The sequence below is a fragment of the Triturus cristatus genome, chromosome 5_1 (assembly GCF_964204655.1).
Source record: "Triturus cristatus chromosome 5_1, aTriCri1.1, whole genome shotgun sequence".
In the NCBI taxonomy this organism is placed as follows: domain Eukaryota; kingdom Metazoa; phylum Chordata; class Amphibia; order Caudata; family Salamandridae; genus Triturus; species Triturus cristatus.
Genome location: NC_140587.1, coordinates 678,807,000 through 678,820,555, shown reverse-complemented (window position 1 = coordinate 678,820,555; position 13,556 = coordinate 678,807,000).

Genomic DNA, 13,556 nt, shown 5'->3' with positions numbered 1-13,556 from the left:
GAAACAAGCGGGGAAAGTTCCATTGCGCCTGCACCATCTTCCCTAGACCAACTGGTAGAGTCCACCCTCCTGCCAGAGAGCGTCAGTGGCGTCGGGGACGTGGATAGCTCAGCAACAGCATCCAAGAGGCAAGGTAAGATGCATGCATAGCATGCTGTCTCACCTCCCTAACCCCAATCCCCCTGCAAAAATCCCACTCCAGACCATGTTTTGTGTAAGATCAGCAATGCATCATGGGAAATGTAGTCCGGACAACTGGTAGCAAATCAGCAAGCCCCCAATAAGCATAGGCATGTCATACACAACAATAGATGGGTTAGCGGAGGACAGACAGCTAGAATGTCAGTTGTGAAATTTATTTGCAGACAGATGCTGGCAGAAAAGTGAGTAATAGTACATTTTGTATCCACAGGCGGAACAGCGCCCCGGGCTTCAGAAGGGGAGACTGGCGAGGCCTCCAGGGAGGGACACACAATTGCGGAGGAAGCCATGTCACCTGCAGACAGTACACCAACATCCCCGCCATCACCACCACCACAACCATCAAAGAGGTACACAGTGGCCACACTTCAGGAGATGGATGCCACAGAGGAGGCCAGGCAGGAAGCCCAACAGCCCACACCGGGCGATGACACATAGACGTCTGGGGAAAAGTCCACTGTGGAGGCAACCACCACAGGCGCACGTAGATGGCGACAGAGGGAACCGAGTCCTGACGCAGATGGATCCAGGGACTTCTCTGGACTGGAGGGGCAGATGATCAATGTGCATCGCCTGCAGGGGAAGAGAATGAGGGCCATTCAGCAACAGATGGTGGCTAACAACAGGAAGGTCGACGCCATGAAGGAGGCCATCTACTGCCTCAACAATACTGTGGCAGAGGGATTGAAGGAGGTGTCGGAGGCAGTGAGGCAGTTATGTGGCAGGATGGATGGTGAGCGCGCTGCAAGGCGGAGAGACAGGCAGGTACTTGCAGGCTTCACCAAGTCTGTGAACAGGCTGTGCAATGCAACGCATGTGCTCAGTCGCAGATCTGTGGCCATGCATCTTAAAATGGCTAAGTGCAGCCGTGAGGTTACTCAGCGCCTGGTGACAGTCACCAGTGCCGTAGAGGTGATGCAGACTCAACAAATTGCTGCCACTGCTACAGGGGATGTGGACGACAGTGAGGAGGCAAGCAGTCGCAGCACTGTAACTCCCCCCTTGCCAGAGAGCAGGAGGCGCAGTGTGAGGCATGGGTCTGCTGCAGGACACAGCGCTGGTGAGGACAGTGAGCATGCTGAACGCAGCACTGGTGTGCGGGGGCGCAGGAGATAGGCACGGCCCTCTACTTTCATTCGGTTGTGGGTGACGTAACCCATTGGACATATAGCTGGTGTTACGGTGTGCTGGACAATTGCCTGCTGTAAGGTCTATTAAACACCGTGACACAAATGCATTAACAGGCTTTGTCTCATTACTTACTCAGAAATAATTTTGTGTGATCTCTGACCGTCTCTGTCTCCCATCTGCTGCAGCTGCGCTGCCTGCTGCGCTGTGCTGTGCCTGTGTACCTTCCTCATCCTCATCCTCCTCTTCAGAATCACACATTTCCACAGGTGTCCCCCTCTTAGTGGCAAGGTTATGCAGCATGGCACATACAGCTATGATTTTGCAGCAGACCAGGGGCTGGTACTGCTGTGCACCTCCACTTTTGTGCAGGCAGTGGAACCGGCTTTTGAGGAGTCCAAATGTTTGCTCAACCACATTGCGTGTCGATCAATGTGCAACATTGTATCGCCTTTCAATTGGGGTGGATGGGTGCCGGTACGGAGTCAGGATGAAAGAGCGCACCGCATAGGCACTGTCACCTGTGTGTGAGAAGTAAGTAAGTAATTCACAGTCTACAATCTCAGCAACAGGTGATTACTTGAGGGGGTGTCACATGTACTTACCTAGCAGGTAGCCTTCTCCAAATTCCCCTGCAAGGAGATGGGTATAAACCCCACTGTTCCTGAATATGTATGAATCATGGGTGCTCCCTGGGAATTTTGCAACTATGTCGGTGGTAATGTATGATGCATCGTATATGACCTGGACATTAATCGAATGTGCGGATTTGCAATTGCGGTAAATGTACTCAGTCGCAGCAGGGGGGCAGAGTGGTATATGTGTCCCGTCAATGCAACCAATGACGTGTGGGAACTGGGCCTTCTGATAAAAGTCCAACTTGGTCTTCAGCAGTTCTGCCTGTGTGCTGGGGAATCTGATGTAGTGTGGCATCCTTTGCAACATGGCGTCCAGGAATTTCTTGAGAAAACGCGACAGGCAACTCTGTGAGACTACACCTGCCACAGCTGTTACCCCTTGGTAACTGCCAGATGCCAGGAGGTGCAGGCAACTTAGTACCTGTACATGAGTGGGTATTACATGCACCCATGGCGTCTTGTGCTCCAGGAGTGGGTGCTGGTCCCGTATCAGGTACAGGATGGTGTTTGGGTGTAGCCTGTACCTCTCATGGATCTCAGCCTCAGTCAGTTAGAACAGTGTAACACGCACTCTGTACACGCGCTCCTCCCGTCTCCAGGTCCTCAGTCCTGCTGCTCGTAAACGTAGACGCCTTGCTATCACGTAGAGGGCCGCCATTGTGTTCACACTGTTGCATTTTGGGGCTGTTTATATGCAGTGCACCTGATCACCACCTGCTTTGAGTCAGTGCTAATTACTGATTCTTAAATACTGATTTTCAGCAAATTCGGTATTGCCGATTTTTGGCAGATGGCATTTGCGATTTTTTACCGATTCGTTATTTTCCGAATCTGTATTTTTGTCTGCAAATCGGTAAATAAGGAATCGGTAACTGGTTTCCCTTATTTTTACTGATTCCTTATTACCGATGGCGTTCGGTAATTCCTACATCGCACATGGCTAAATACTGGTCGGTAACGCTGATATTTACCAAATTTCGGCGTTACCGACCGGTATTTAGCCACCTACATCTGGCCCTCAGTTCGGTTATCAAAATTCTTAAATTGGTGGTTCATGAATAACTCACGAGGAGACACATATATATTTTATAGATTCATGCCTCATTTATGAACATAATAGGGAGGGCAGTTGTGTTCCAAAGAGATAATCTATACACAGAGTACAGTTGACAGGCATTTGGCATGAGCATGTGTCTCCAGGAGCTGCCTCCAGGCAGGCATGCACATTAGTACAGAGTTTCACTCAGTCACAAACCATATGAACTGATTGTGGCTCTGTATTTAACATAAAATGAACAAGTTATGAATCTCTACCTTACTGTACCTGACATCTGACCAACTATTTGACAATACTGTATTGAGAATGCTTGTGGTGACACATGCCCAAGTGAATTCTATTCTGTTTTTTCCCAAGATTTGTTAGACAGGACTATCAGTTTGTGTCAGACGGTGGTCACATCTCACTTTCACTTATGGAATACTATGTTCACCAAGAAGGATTTTCTAGGGTTTTGTGGCATGGAGGGGATCTCAGCCTCTCCTTTTTCTTCTAAGACTCCACATGAGATGTTTCAAACATTCTATGTTTCCTTGCCAAGGAGTGAACTAACAAAGAACTTTCCCTCAAGGCCCCCTCTTTGAACTGGTCTAGGCTCGTACGCCTTATCTTTTGTGGGAGTATTTCCATTGTGAAAATACGCTACATTTTGTGCATCATTGTCTTACAATAAAGTGGATTTCCTAAGGTTTGTGCAAGAACAGATTTCATTAAACACAAGGAGGCAGACATCATATTCCTCTGCCCTGCTGGATACAATCTTAGACGTTTTCTGATCTCTTTCATCTTCAATTGATTTGAAATTATTCTCTCCTCTTTCACTTTACGTTAATATTGCCCAGCGCTCTATCAGTATCCAAGTCCACATTGGGGTGCCAAACCTGCCACCCATTCTTCTCCTAGCCTTCATCTCTACTGGGATCTGTTCTCTATGCTTGTTTTTTTGGTTTAATTCCAAATCAATGTTTCAGGGATCAGTAACAAGAGTGTCTTAAAAAGTGAGTTACAAAAGTCATGTACAAACCATTTGCAAATTGGGAATAGTTGCAAAAAAGGTTGCTCAAGTGAGAACACTAAATGCTATCATCTCAAGATTGATTCAAATTTCTTAAAAAGAAGAATACCGAAGATATAAGACACCCGATCACAGTGGAAGTGTCCTATTCCTTGGTGCAATGGATGAGATGTTTTGGGTACTGTATAGTGGAGGAGGTAAAGAAGGGTGGAGAGGGTTTCAGTCAAAGAGTAACAATATGTGGGCACTGTGAGGAAAATGTTTATAGTAGTTACAGGCTGAGGAGAAAGGCCATTTTACATCTCAAAGTTGAGCAACTATCATTAGGTGACCAATGCACACAAAATTGTCAGGTCTTACCATTCCATGTACTGGTGTTTGATACACCTCCTGCCTTCTCTGAGCTATCAATCAACAGTTGCCAATGTAGTTGGAGTTTCGCCAAAGGACCTTATTGTGGGCATAATGCATTTAACTTTTTGTAGATACCATGCAATAGAAGTTATATATACACACACTCCTCAACATACGCACACAACCATATATTGCCTTCCAGAAACACCTGTAGATCTGCATCAAATGATGGAGAAATACTATAATATTTTCAATGTTCCAAATGTTATTGGCTGTATCAATGGGATACATATACTGGTCTGTACCCCTTCAGCAAATTAACATATTCAGAAATAGAAAGGTCATCAATCATTGGAACTCCAGGTGGGATGCAACTCAGGCAAGACCACATCTGATTTAGTGACCTGTGATCCTGGGAGCACTTATATCTGTTACATGTTCCAAAAATAAGATAGGATTGAGAGTAATGGTTACATTGCAAGCAAGGCTTTTTTATACAAGAAGCACTCACTTGATCATGGTGTGTTTCGCCGAGCTGTGGTAATAGTTTTGCTTTCTGTGTGTCAAGCATGGGTGGATCATATTTCTTTATTCAGGTAGTGGATTGGCTTAGACTCCACTTCCTATCCCCACTTGAAACTATAACCTAGTTGTACATTCTACTTGTATTTTTTTTTTAATGTATATTGTTTTTTGTTTTGCAGGTGACCGCCAGTGGATCCCACACTCTCGCAGGTTTACTTTTTCCTGCAGTGTCCTTAATTTTTAATCCTGACCCAGGGGAGCATGAATAAAATTGTTTGTGTATAGCCCCTTTTTATTACCACACTTTTTTATTAACGCCCCGCTTTAACTCACTATCCAAGCTCATTAAGGGGCACTTATTATACCTCTAAAAATCATCTGCTGTGCTCCTCTCTCTCAGTGACAGGGTTATAGCCCACATTATGAATATGCATCACGGTGCAATGAGGTTTCGGATGATGATGCATACCACCTATGGTGAGGGAGGGAAATTGTCTTTTAAAATGAATACTTCTTTTCAGCTAGGCTAATGTGTTTCTTGTCTTACTTTTTTCAGACCCTGGGGTTCTTTTGTGTGATATAGTGTCGAACAGGGAGCTAATGCCTGCTGGTCTTTAAATGTATTTATTTATTTATTGAGTTTTATATAGCGCTGGCTAGACCCGGAGGTATCAGAGCGCTTTACATGAGGAAGAAACATTGTTTCAGAACATGGTTATAAAGTTTCATTAGTTACTGGAGCTTAGTTGCAGGAATTACATGAGCACAAAAGCATAGCATAAACATGAGGAAAAAATAGGCAAGGGGAGAGAAGAATAGCGGAGAGAGGGAAGGAATAAGGGATGTACAGGAAAATAATGGGGGCAAGAGGAGGGGGGGGGTATAGGAGGCTCAATGGGGAGATGAGGAAAAACAGTGTCCCACGTCCGGCTGGGTAGGTGACGGGTGAGGGGTGAACCAGAGCCAAACTCCTCTATATCGCCTCTGGCCCTCTTTTTGTGTTTCATCAACAAAGTGTCCTTCATGCCCTGCTTGCCAGCGCTGACCTTGGGGATGGCTAGTCACCAGGTACCATTGAATTAAGTAATTCTCAACTGTATCATTAGCTAATGCCATTTGTCCATGCATCCTGATATGCCACATGAGCCTCATCACTAGTAGGCAACTGAGGTAGAATGAGCAGTATAAATCCTCAAGTAAAGTTTCAGATGCCTCTTTAAGACAGGAGGGGTATTATCAATGCATTCTATGCCATTTTTCACTATTCATTTAAATAATAATATATGATATGTAATACTAATAACAATAGGAACAATAATAGCAATACTACTAGTAATAACAATGATAATAATTCTTATTATACATCACATCCTTGGTGTTGTCTTCCCCAAAACGTTTTGCCTTCACCCCACCTGTTTTCTGAATTCATTTTTGTCGACATTAGGACTTGGTGCATTTTACCACTGCTAACCAGTGCTAACGTGTTTGTGCTCACTCTCTTAAACATAGTAAAATTGGCCCATACCAGATTGGCACTTTTAATGTGCTTGGAACTCCCTAGTAAAGTGGTACTGTAGGCACCCAGGGTCTGTAAATTAAATGCTACAAGTGGGCCCGCAGCTCTCATTGTGCCACTCACTAAATGAGCACTTTAATAAATGTCTCGGGCCTGTCTTTTCCTTTAATTGCCTTTAATGATAGTAATGTCATTTTTTAAGTCACAATTCTGAAAATGGCACTTCTAGATAGTATATCGCCTCAATGAGTCTGCACCCCATTGTTGTATCAAAGGTTTAAGAAAACAGAATACAGTGAATGAACTTATCACCTCGGAGACAGCCATAATATGGAGTGGTGTTCATGTACCATCACGAAACATTTACAATGAACAGTCTAAGCTGATTCATGAATTTGGAAGTTTGGAGTTCGTTTTTCAGTTTAATTTACGTTTGGTTTCTGTTTCTATGTATTATATTTCAGTCATCAGTTTATTTTATTTTATTTTATTCTATTTCATCTGAACACTTGAAATGGTCATTGAAGATTAATTTACTGGACGATCAAGGATGGGTTATTTTCATTAAATAGAGGGTGGGCAATATGAGTGAGGCATTTTTTATATGTTGAGTGGTGTGTTACATATGCATTGTGGGAGGTGGAGTTTTCAGTGAGGGCATGGGATAATTGGGTACACAGTTTTTGGCGGGAATGAGTCACGGGTTGGAGGGCAATCAAAGAGCATCACGGGTATTTAAGAGTAGAAGGGCGCATACATTTATAAGTTTGGGCTGATTCATAGCCATGAGGAGGCCGCAGGCGGCGGCGTTCACAAGGTATTCGTTTTCAGAATAGAAAGGGAAATGAGGCACGAAGGTGCTAGTATGGGAGAGGGGGAGTTTGCGTAATGCGGGGATCTTAGTTTTGTAGGGAAGTATTAGGATGTTTCAGTAATAAGCGCTTTCACGTTCTTTTACATTAGTGGTTAATAAGGAATTCATGCACTTATGGTAGTTAGGGGCCGAGCAGGGTGAGGTCAGGGGTTTTGGTTCTACGAAATGTATTAGTTCTGGGGGAGGGAGGTTATGAGAGGGTTTGCAAGCAGTGACAGTGTGAGCTGTATTTGTGTTTCTTTAATTTTATTTAGCATGGACCGGTCAGCTGAGCTGTTTTTTCTATTTGTTTTTTATCTGTTGTAGAATCCCCTGATGAAGAGCCTTTAATGGCTCGAAATGCATTGGGAATACAGCGTGTTTACTCCATAATTGATTTACCTGATAAAACGTGCCATTGCACAAAGCCCGAACAGGCATGCAGCCGGTAATTGAAAAGTTTAATAAAAATAAAGGTGTAATCACACTGTCTCCGGAGTGCTGATATGAACAAGGGCAGTTCAGTGAACAAAGAATTGGATAAAACAATGGCATCAATGGTTTACTTGGAGTACTGGGATAAATTCAATATGCTGGGGGATAAGTCCCCACCTTTTTGCAGTGCGACTGTGAGGAGCGCGAGTGAAGTGCTCTGTTATGCATACTTCTAGAAAGTTGTCATTTTTTTGCCCTAACCATTTGGTGCCTGCCTCTAGTGTTCTGGGTCACATGACTGTGAATGGCTCTGCTGGTGTGGTTTATATATTCCTGCTAGCCAGTGAGACAAAGAGGCTTGGGTGCAGGCTGGATGGGTCATCCTGCTTGAATGGCTGGAGGTGGAGATCTTCCCTGCCTCAAGTACACTTGAAAGGGCTTGCCTCCAGCACACACAAAGTAAACTGACACCAGCCTTTTGTCACCCCAGACGTCTTGAATGAAATAGAAGAACTTTCCAGACCAATTGTAAGGGTAGCCCAGAATATCCCCTCCCCACACCCCCACTTCAAAGGCTGGTGCCACATAAAAAAACTTAACCCTCAAAACACCATTTCAATACACTCCTGGAAAGCAGGTAATGTTTTGAGATAGGGTAGAACTGGGTCAGAAATTATTTGAACTGATTTCTTTTTTTTTTTTTCGGCATCAGCTTTTTAAGACTAGTGGGAACAATGTTTCATGCAGCTACTGCTGCTCCAGAAAAGGATTGTTTCCTTGCTAAAGAGGATATACATTTTGAATTCCAGCAGCAGAGAGTCCTTACTTCTCAGACCTTTAAATGAGTCAGCGAGGAGCTCATACAGGTAAGGTGGCCTGTTTCTTTGGCTGGCTTTATAAACAAGTAACAATAAAATGTTCCCTGTGAAGTTCTGTCTATCAAATTGTCCTTATAAACAAGGGTCCAGAAACAAATACTTGTTTGTAAGGGGAGGCAGTGAAGGTCATAGACAATAGCGGTGATGCAGTCCTAATTTTTTGCTTTATGTACAAATCTGGTCAGTGAGTGAAAAACAGCTTTTATTATGGCCTCATATGATCTCTTGAAGTCTTGATGTGACAAGTTTCTTTACTCTTCTCTTCAAAAAGTGGAAAGGAGTTGGGCACTATATTTTCTTCAGAATATGCAGATGGAAATGCGTTCCTTTTTTCGATATCTTGTTAATGCGTGGCAAAAAAATGAGAACAGTCTTAATGGTGAATCCCACAATTTGACTGATGGCTCTGGAGCTGAGGCAAAGCAATAGAGGTTTAGTAATTTCAAGACAGATGGCTCAAACATTTCTGAGACTCTAAAAAGAAGGATGAATTCTATTTTAAGGGGGGTTAATTTGGGAAAATAGTCCTTCTTCCTGGTTGAAGTCAGGATACGTAGAATCTTAGTGTACTGATGTCCAAAATATTTCTTGTCTATAAATATGGTTGTGTATAATCAGCATACTGGTGTAACCTTACACCAGAGGCTTCAATTATTATTAAACCCAGTGACTCAGTGTAAAGATGGAAGAGAGTTGGAGCTAGGATCAAACACAGGGGGACCTCAAAGTCAATCTATCAGAAAGTTGAGGGTTGCCTTATTGTCCTTTGTTGTCGATTGACGACTTGGGTTGGAATTGAGTTGGTCCACCACTGTGTTTCAATGGCTTTTCTGACATATGGAATGCTTGCTATTAGGCAGAAATTGTTTGGAAAGGAAAAGTCTAAACCAGGTTTTTGGAGATATCACATTGGCTGGCAGTGGTGAAGGAAATGCTCTCTGGTGGAAGAAGGCATTGCTGGAGTAGCACCAGCAGTTCCAGAATACAGAGAAGTTGTCTTTACTGATTCTGGCCAGTATGAGACCTGGAAAGCAGTTAGTTGACCTTGTCCTACCACATTTCTGCCATGCATATGAAAAGCTTGCACTTCTTTCCTCTGAGTTGTTAGCATTGTATTTGTTTAGGGCTATGAATTTCTAAGCATTGCGGATGGCAGCCTCTCTTCCTGTTGCCACTGCACTGGAGTCCATATATGCAGCTGTAAGGTTGAATATAGGTTTTTTACTCCTGCTGTAGTTGTGGAAGTTAGACTATCACAGCTGCACATATTACTTCTCATGGTGGTGTGACATTTCACAGCATCAATGTAAGGTGCCTGCAATATGTTTATTAGATTAGACAGGCACTAGACTTTTAATGTATTGAAGTGATTGATGTTTTGGTCATAAAATTTCACACTAATTTCACTAATTACAAGTCCCTTACTTGCGCCTTATTGTCATAATGTTGCATTTATACATTAGATGGCATAATGGAAGCTACACTCAACATGACCTTTGCCATGGTACATTGTGAGGGCAATACATGTTCACTGCAAATCCAAGCATGGTTTACAATTTCCACATAAGTATATAATATCTGTTGGAACATTCAGGACTTTTAAATTAACAAAATATTAGGGTTCATTATATCAACCCTTAGTCATGCAGCAATATATAGATTACAACCTAAATGGTAGGAGCGGTTCTTACTGGAGAATGTGTCTAGTACAGGATGCACAGCTGATTAGTCTGTATGTTATGTTATGTTATGTTATTCACTTTTATTAGGCGCACAGCTGCCCCAGCGAAGGGGCGTCCTGGCGCCTGATCAGGTACACAACACAACAGGTCAAGGCCAAGAAAAGAGAAATCAGATAGCAGGGGCAAACAGATGTGTTTTAATGGCGCGTCTAAAAAGAGTCAGGCTGTTTAGGGCGCGAATATGTAAAGGAAGGGAATTCCATAGATCAGCCGCCAGAACACGAAAAGAGCGTCCTCCCATCCTACTCAGCCTGAACCTAGGCTTAGTCGCCAGATGGTAAGATTCAGACCTGAGAGACCGCGTGGGGACGTAAGGAGAAATAAGGCCCGCCAAAGCAGGGGGAGAGGAAAGCTTCAGGATCTTAAATGTCAGACAGAGAGCCTTAAATTTGATTCTCTGTCTGACCGGAAGCCAGTGAAGGGAGGTCAGAACAGCAGAGACAGAGCCTCGTCTCGGAAGACCAACAATGGCCCGTGCAGCAGCGTTCTGCACCCTCTGAAGCCTAGTAGCCTCAGCCTGGTTGACTCCAAGAAGCAAGGCACTCCCGTAGTCCAGCCGGGAAAGAATAGAGGCCTGAACCACCAGTTGCCGAGTGGGGGGGTCAAAGAATTTGAGGACTGACCTCAGCCCTCGCAGAATACCAAAACAGGTAGCTGCTGTCTTCTTTGTATGGCTGGTATAAGAAAGATTGGAATCCAGCCACACCCCCAGATTTTTAACTTCGGCCGCTGGAATGGGGGACACCCCGAGTTCAGAAGGCCACCACTGGTCTCCCCAAAGTTCCGCCTGCTTCCCCACAACCAGGACCTCGGTTTTCTTAGCATTAAGCTGTAGGCAGTTGCTACGCATCCAGCTAGCCACAGCTATAAGTCCTGCACGGAACCTGGGCGCAGTCACCTCAGGGTCCCCACTGAGTGTCACCGCCAGCTGCGTGTCGTCGGCATACGATGTCATGGTAAGGCCACATTGCCTGACGACAGCGGCCAACGGTTTCACATACAAGTTGAACAATGTGGGGCTTAAAGCAGAACCCTGAGGGACTCCCAGTTCCAAAGAATGGAAAGAGGACTGGCCAGGTGGAATGGCTACTTTGAAAAACCGGTCCGAGAGGAAGGAGCGGAACCACTGAAGAGCCTTCCCCCCAATACCCACTTCCTCCAAGCGCCGCATCAGAATGTCATGAGACACCGTGTCAAACGCGGCGCTCAGGTCTAACAATAGGAGTGCCGCAGTCTGCCCCGCATCCAGCACTGACCGCAAATGCTCGGTCATGAAGAGCAAAGCAGTTTCAGTGCTGTGTTGGGCGCGAAAACCATTTTGACTCTCGTCAAGAATGTTATTACGAGAGAGGTGGGCAGACAAGATGGAATTCACGTGTGCCTCAGTGACCTTGGCGGTCCAAGGCAGGAGGGAGATGGGCCGGTAATTCTCCGGGAGCAAGGGGTCAGAGTTGGATTTCTTCAGAATAGGGCTGACCACAGCTTGTTTCCAGGATGGCGGGACCACGCCCTCACTGAGGGAAAGATTAATCACGTCCAAAATGGGTTCACGACAGAGAGGCGGGAGACGAATAAGGAACTCCGGCTTCAATGGGTCTAAGGGGGAGCCAGATTTAATTTTAAGGCTCAGAGTGTCAAATACCTCGTTAGACATAGCCGGCAGGATGGACAGAGTTTCGGACACCGGGACCTTCATATCACTAAGAGCATCCCCGAAGACAGATGGTATAAATCCTCGATAGATTGTCTGCACCTTCCCCACGAAAAAAGGATGCCAAACTTTCACAGTGAGAGTCCGTGCAGATTTCTTGCGAGGTAGCCCGTTTCCCCATCAGGTCTTTGAGTACCTTGAAAATTAACTTAGAAGGGTTAGGGCTGTTGGAAAACTCAGCTGCATAGTAAGCGGCCCGGGTTTGACAGATAGCTCTGTGATAGGTCTTAAGCTGGGCAAAGTACAGTGATTTTAACGTGGGATCAAAGGATTTTCGCCAGGCCCTCTCAGCTTGCCTGCAAGTTCTCTTAAGTTCGGCAAGAGTCTCATTATACCAAGGGCTGTGAGACTGATCGTACTGCCTGGGGTGCAAGGCTGAACTCCACAAGCTGTGTTGTGTTGGAGACGGTTTGGGAGGAAGACCTCCGCCTATCCCTAATGCTTCTGCCAGACAACCAACCAGCAGTATTACAAAATGCGGCCCTTTCTGTAATACTACAGTGTCACAATGATGCTAAAAAATGGGAGTACCCACCCTTGCTTACCCAGGGTATGTAATACAGGCCATGCAGCTGACAGAAGACCAATGATGGTAATAGGATATGAGCATGGCCAGATGCCTGGAAACTTGAATGGCCAAACATACTCCTTGAGATAGGTCTTTTCACTGGCGCCCATCTACTCAAATTCCATGGTATGGTACCAAAGTGTCCTCTAATGAAAATATCTTGTCCTAAAATATAGTTTACAATAATATTGCCCTATTGATAATAACGTGCAATTGACACCCAACTGGACAATATTTTCGCATATGATAATTAGGCAACAATATTTGGCTCAACCAATACTTTGTTAAAAATAGTCAGACATGCAACCTCTTCCAGACCAAGAAGTGTAGGTTCTGTGAGGTGTCTTAAAGAAGGACCAGAAAACTAATAGGGCAGGGAATTAGAGGACAAGCTCACTTCTTGGTGATAGATATTTGTTGGAAGAGAGTCCACGCTCCTCCAGCAAGGGGCCACCGGAGAAACTGTTGACAAAACTAAGAATGAAGGTAAATTGAGGAAAGACACAGGAGTGTACTAGGTCAAGGACAGAGAAAGACATCCACTACCCAGGCGCCCAATTCTTAGAAACATCTTCAAAACCTGACAGTAATGTATTGTCTACCCAGGCAAAAAGGTCCAGATAAGGAAGCATATAAGTGTAGTATCAGAGGTTAAGGTAGACTGAGACACACCCACAAGAGAGATGATCCAATTTAAACCTCCAAAGCAGTCCTGAGCAAATCTAGGAGTATATGAGAATCAGGACACTGAGCAAAAGGCGTGAAGAAACCCAATTGAGCAGACTGAGCTGGGAGCCCATATCGAAGTGCAATCTACCCAATGGAGTGACAAAGATTGATGTAACCTAACAGAAAAAGGAAAGGTGATGTAACCTAACAGAAAAATTGAGAGCCTAAGAAGACCACAGCTGCAATAGACAATGTAGGTGAGTTCA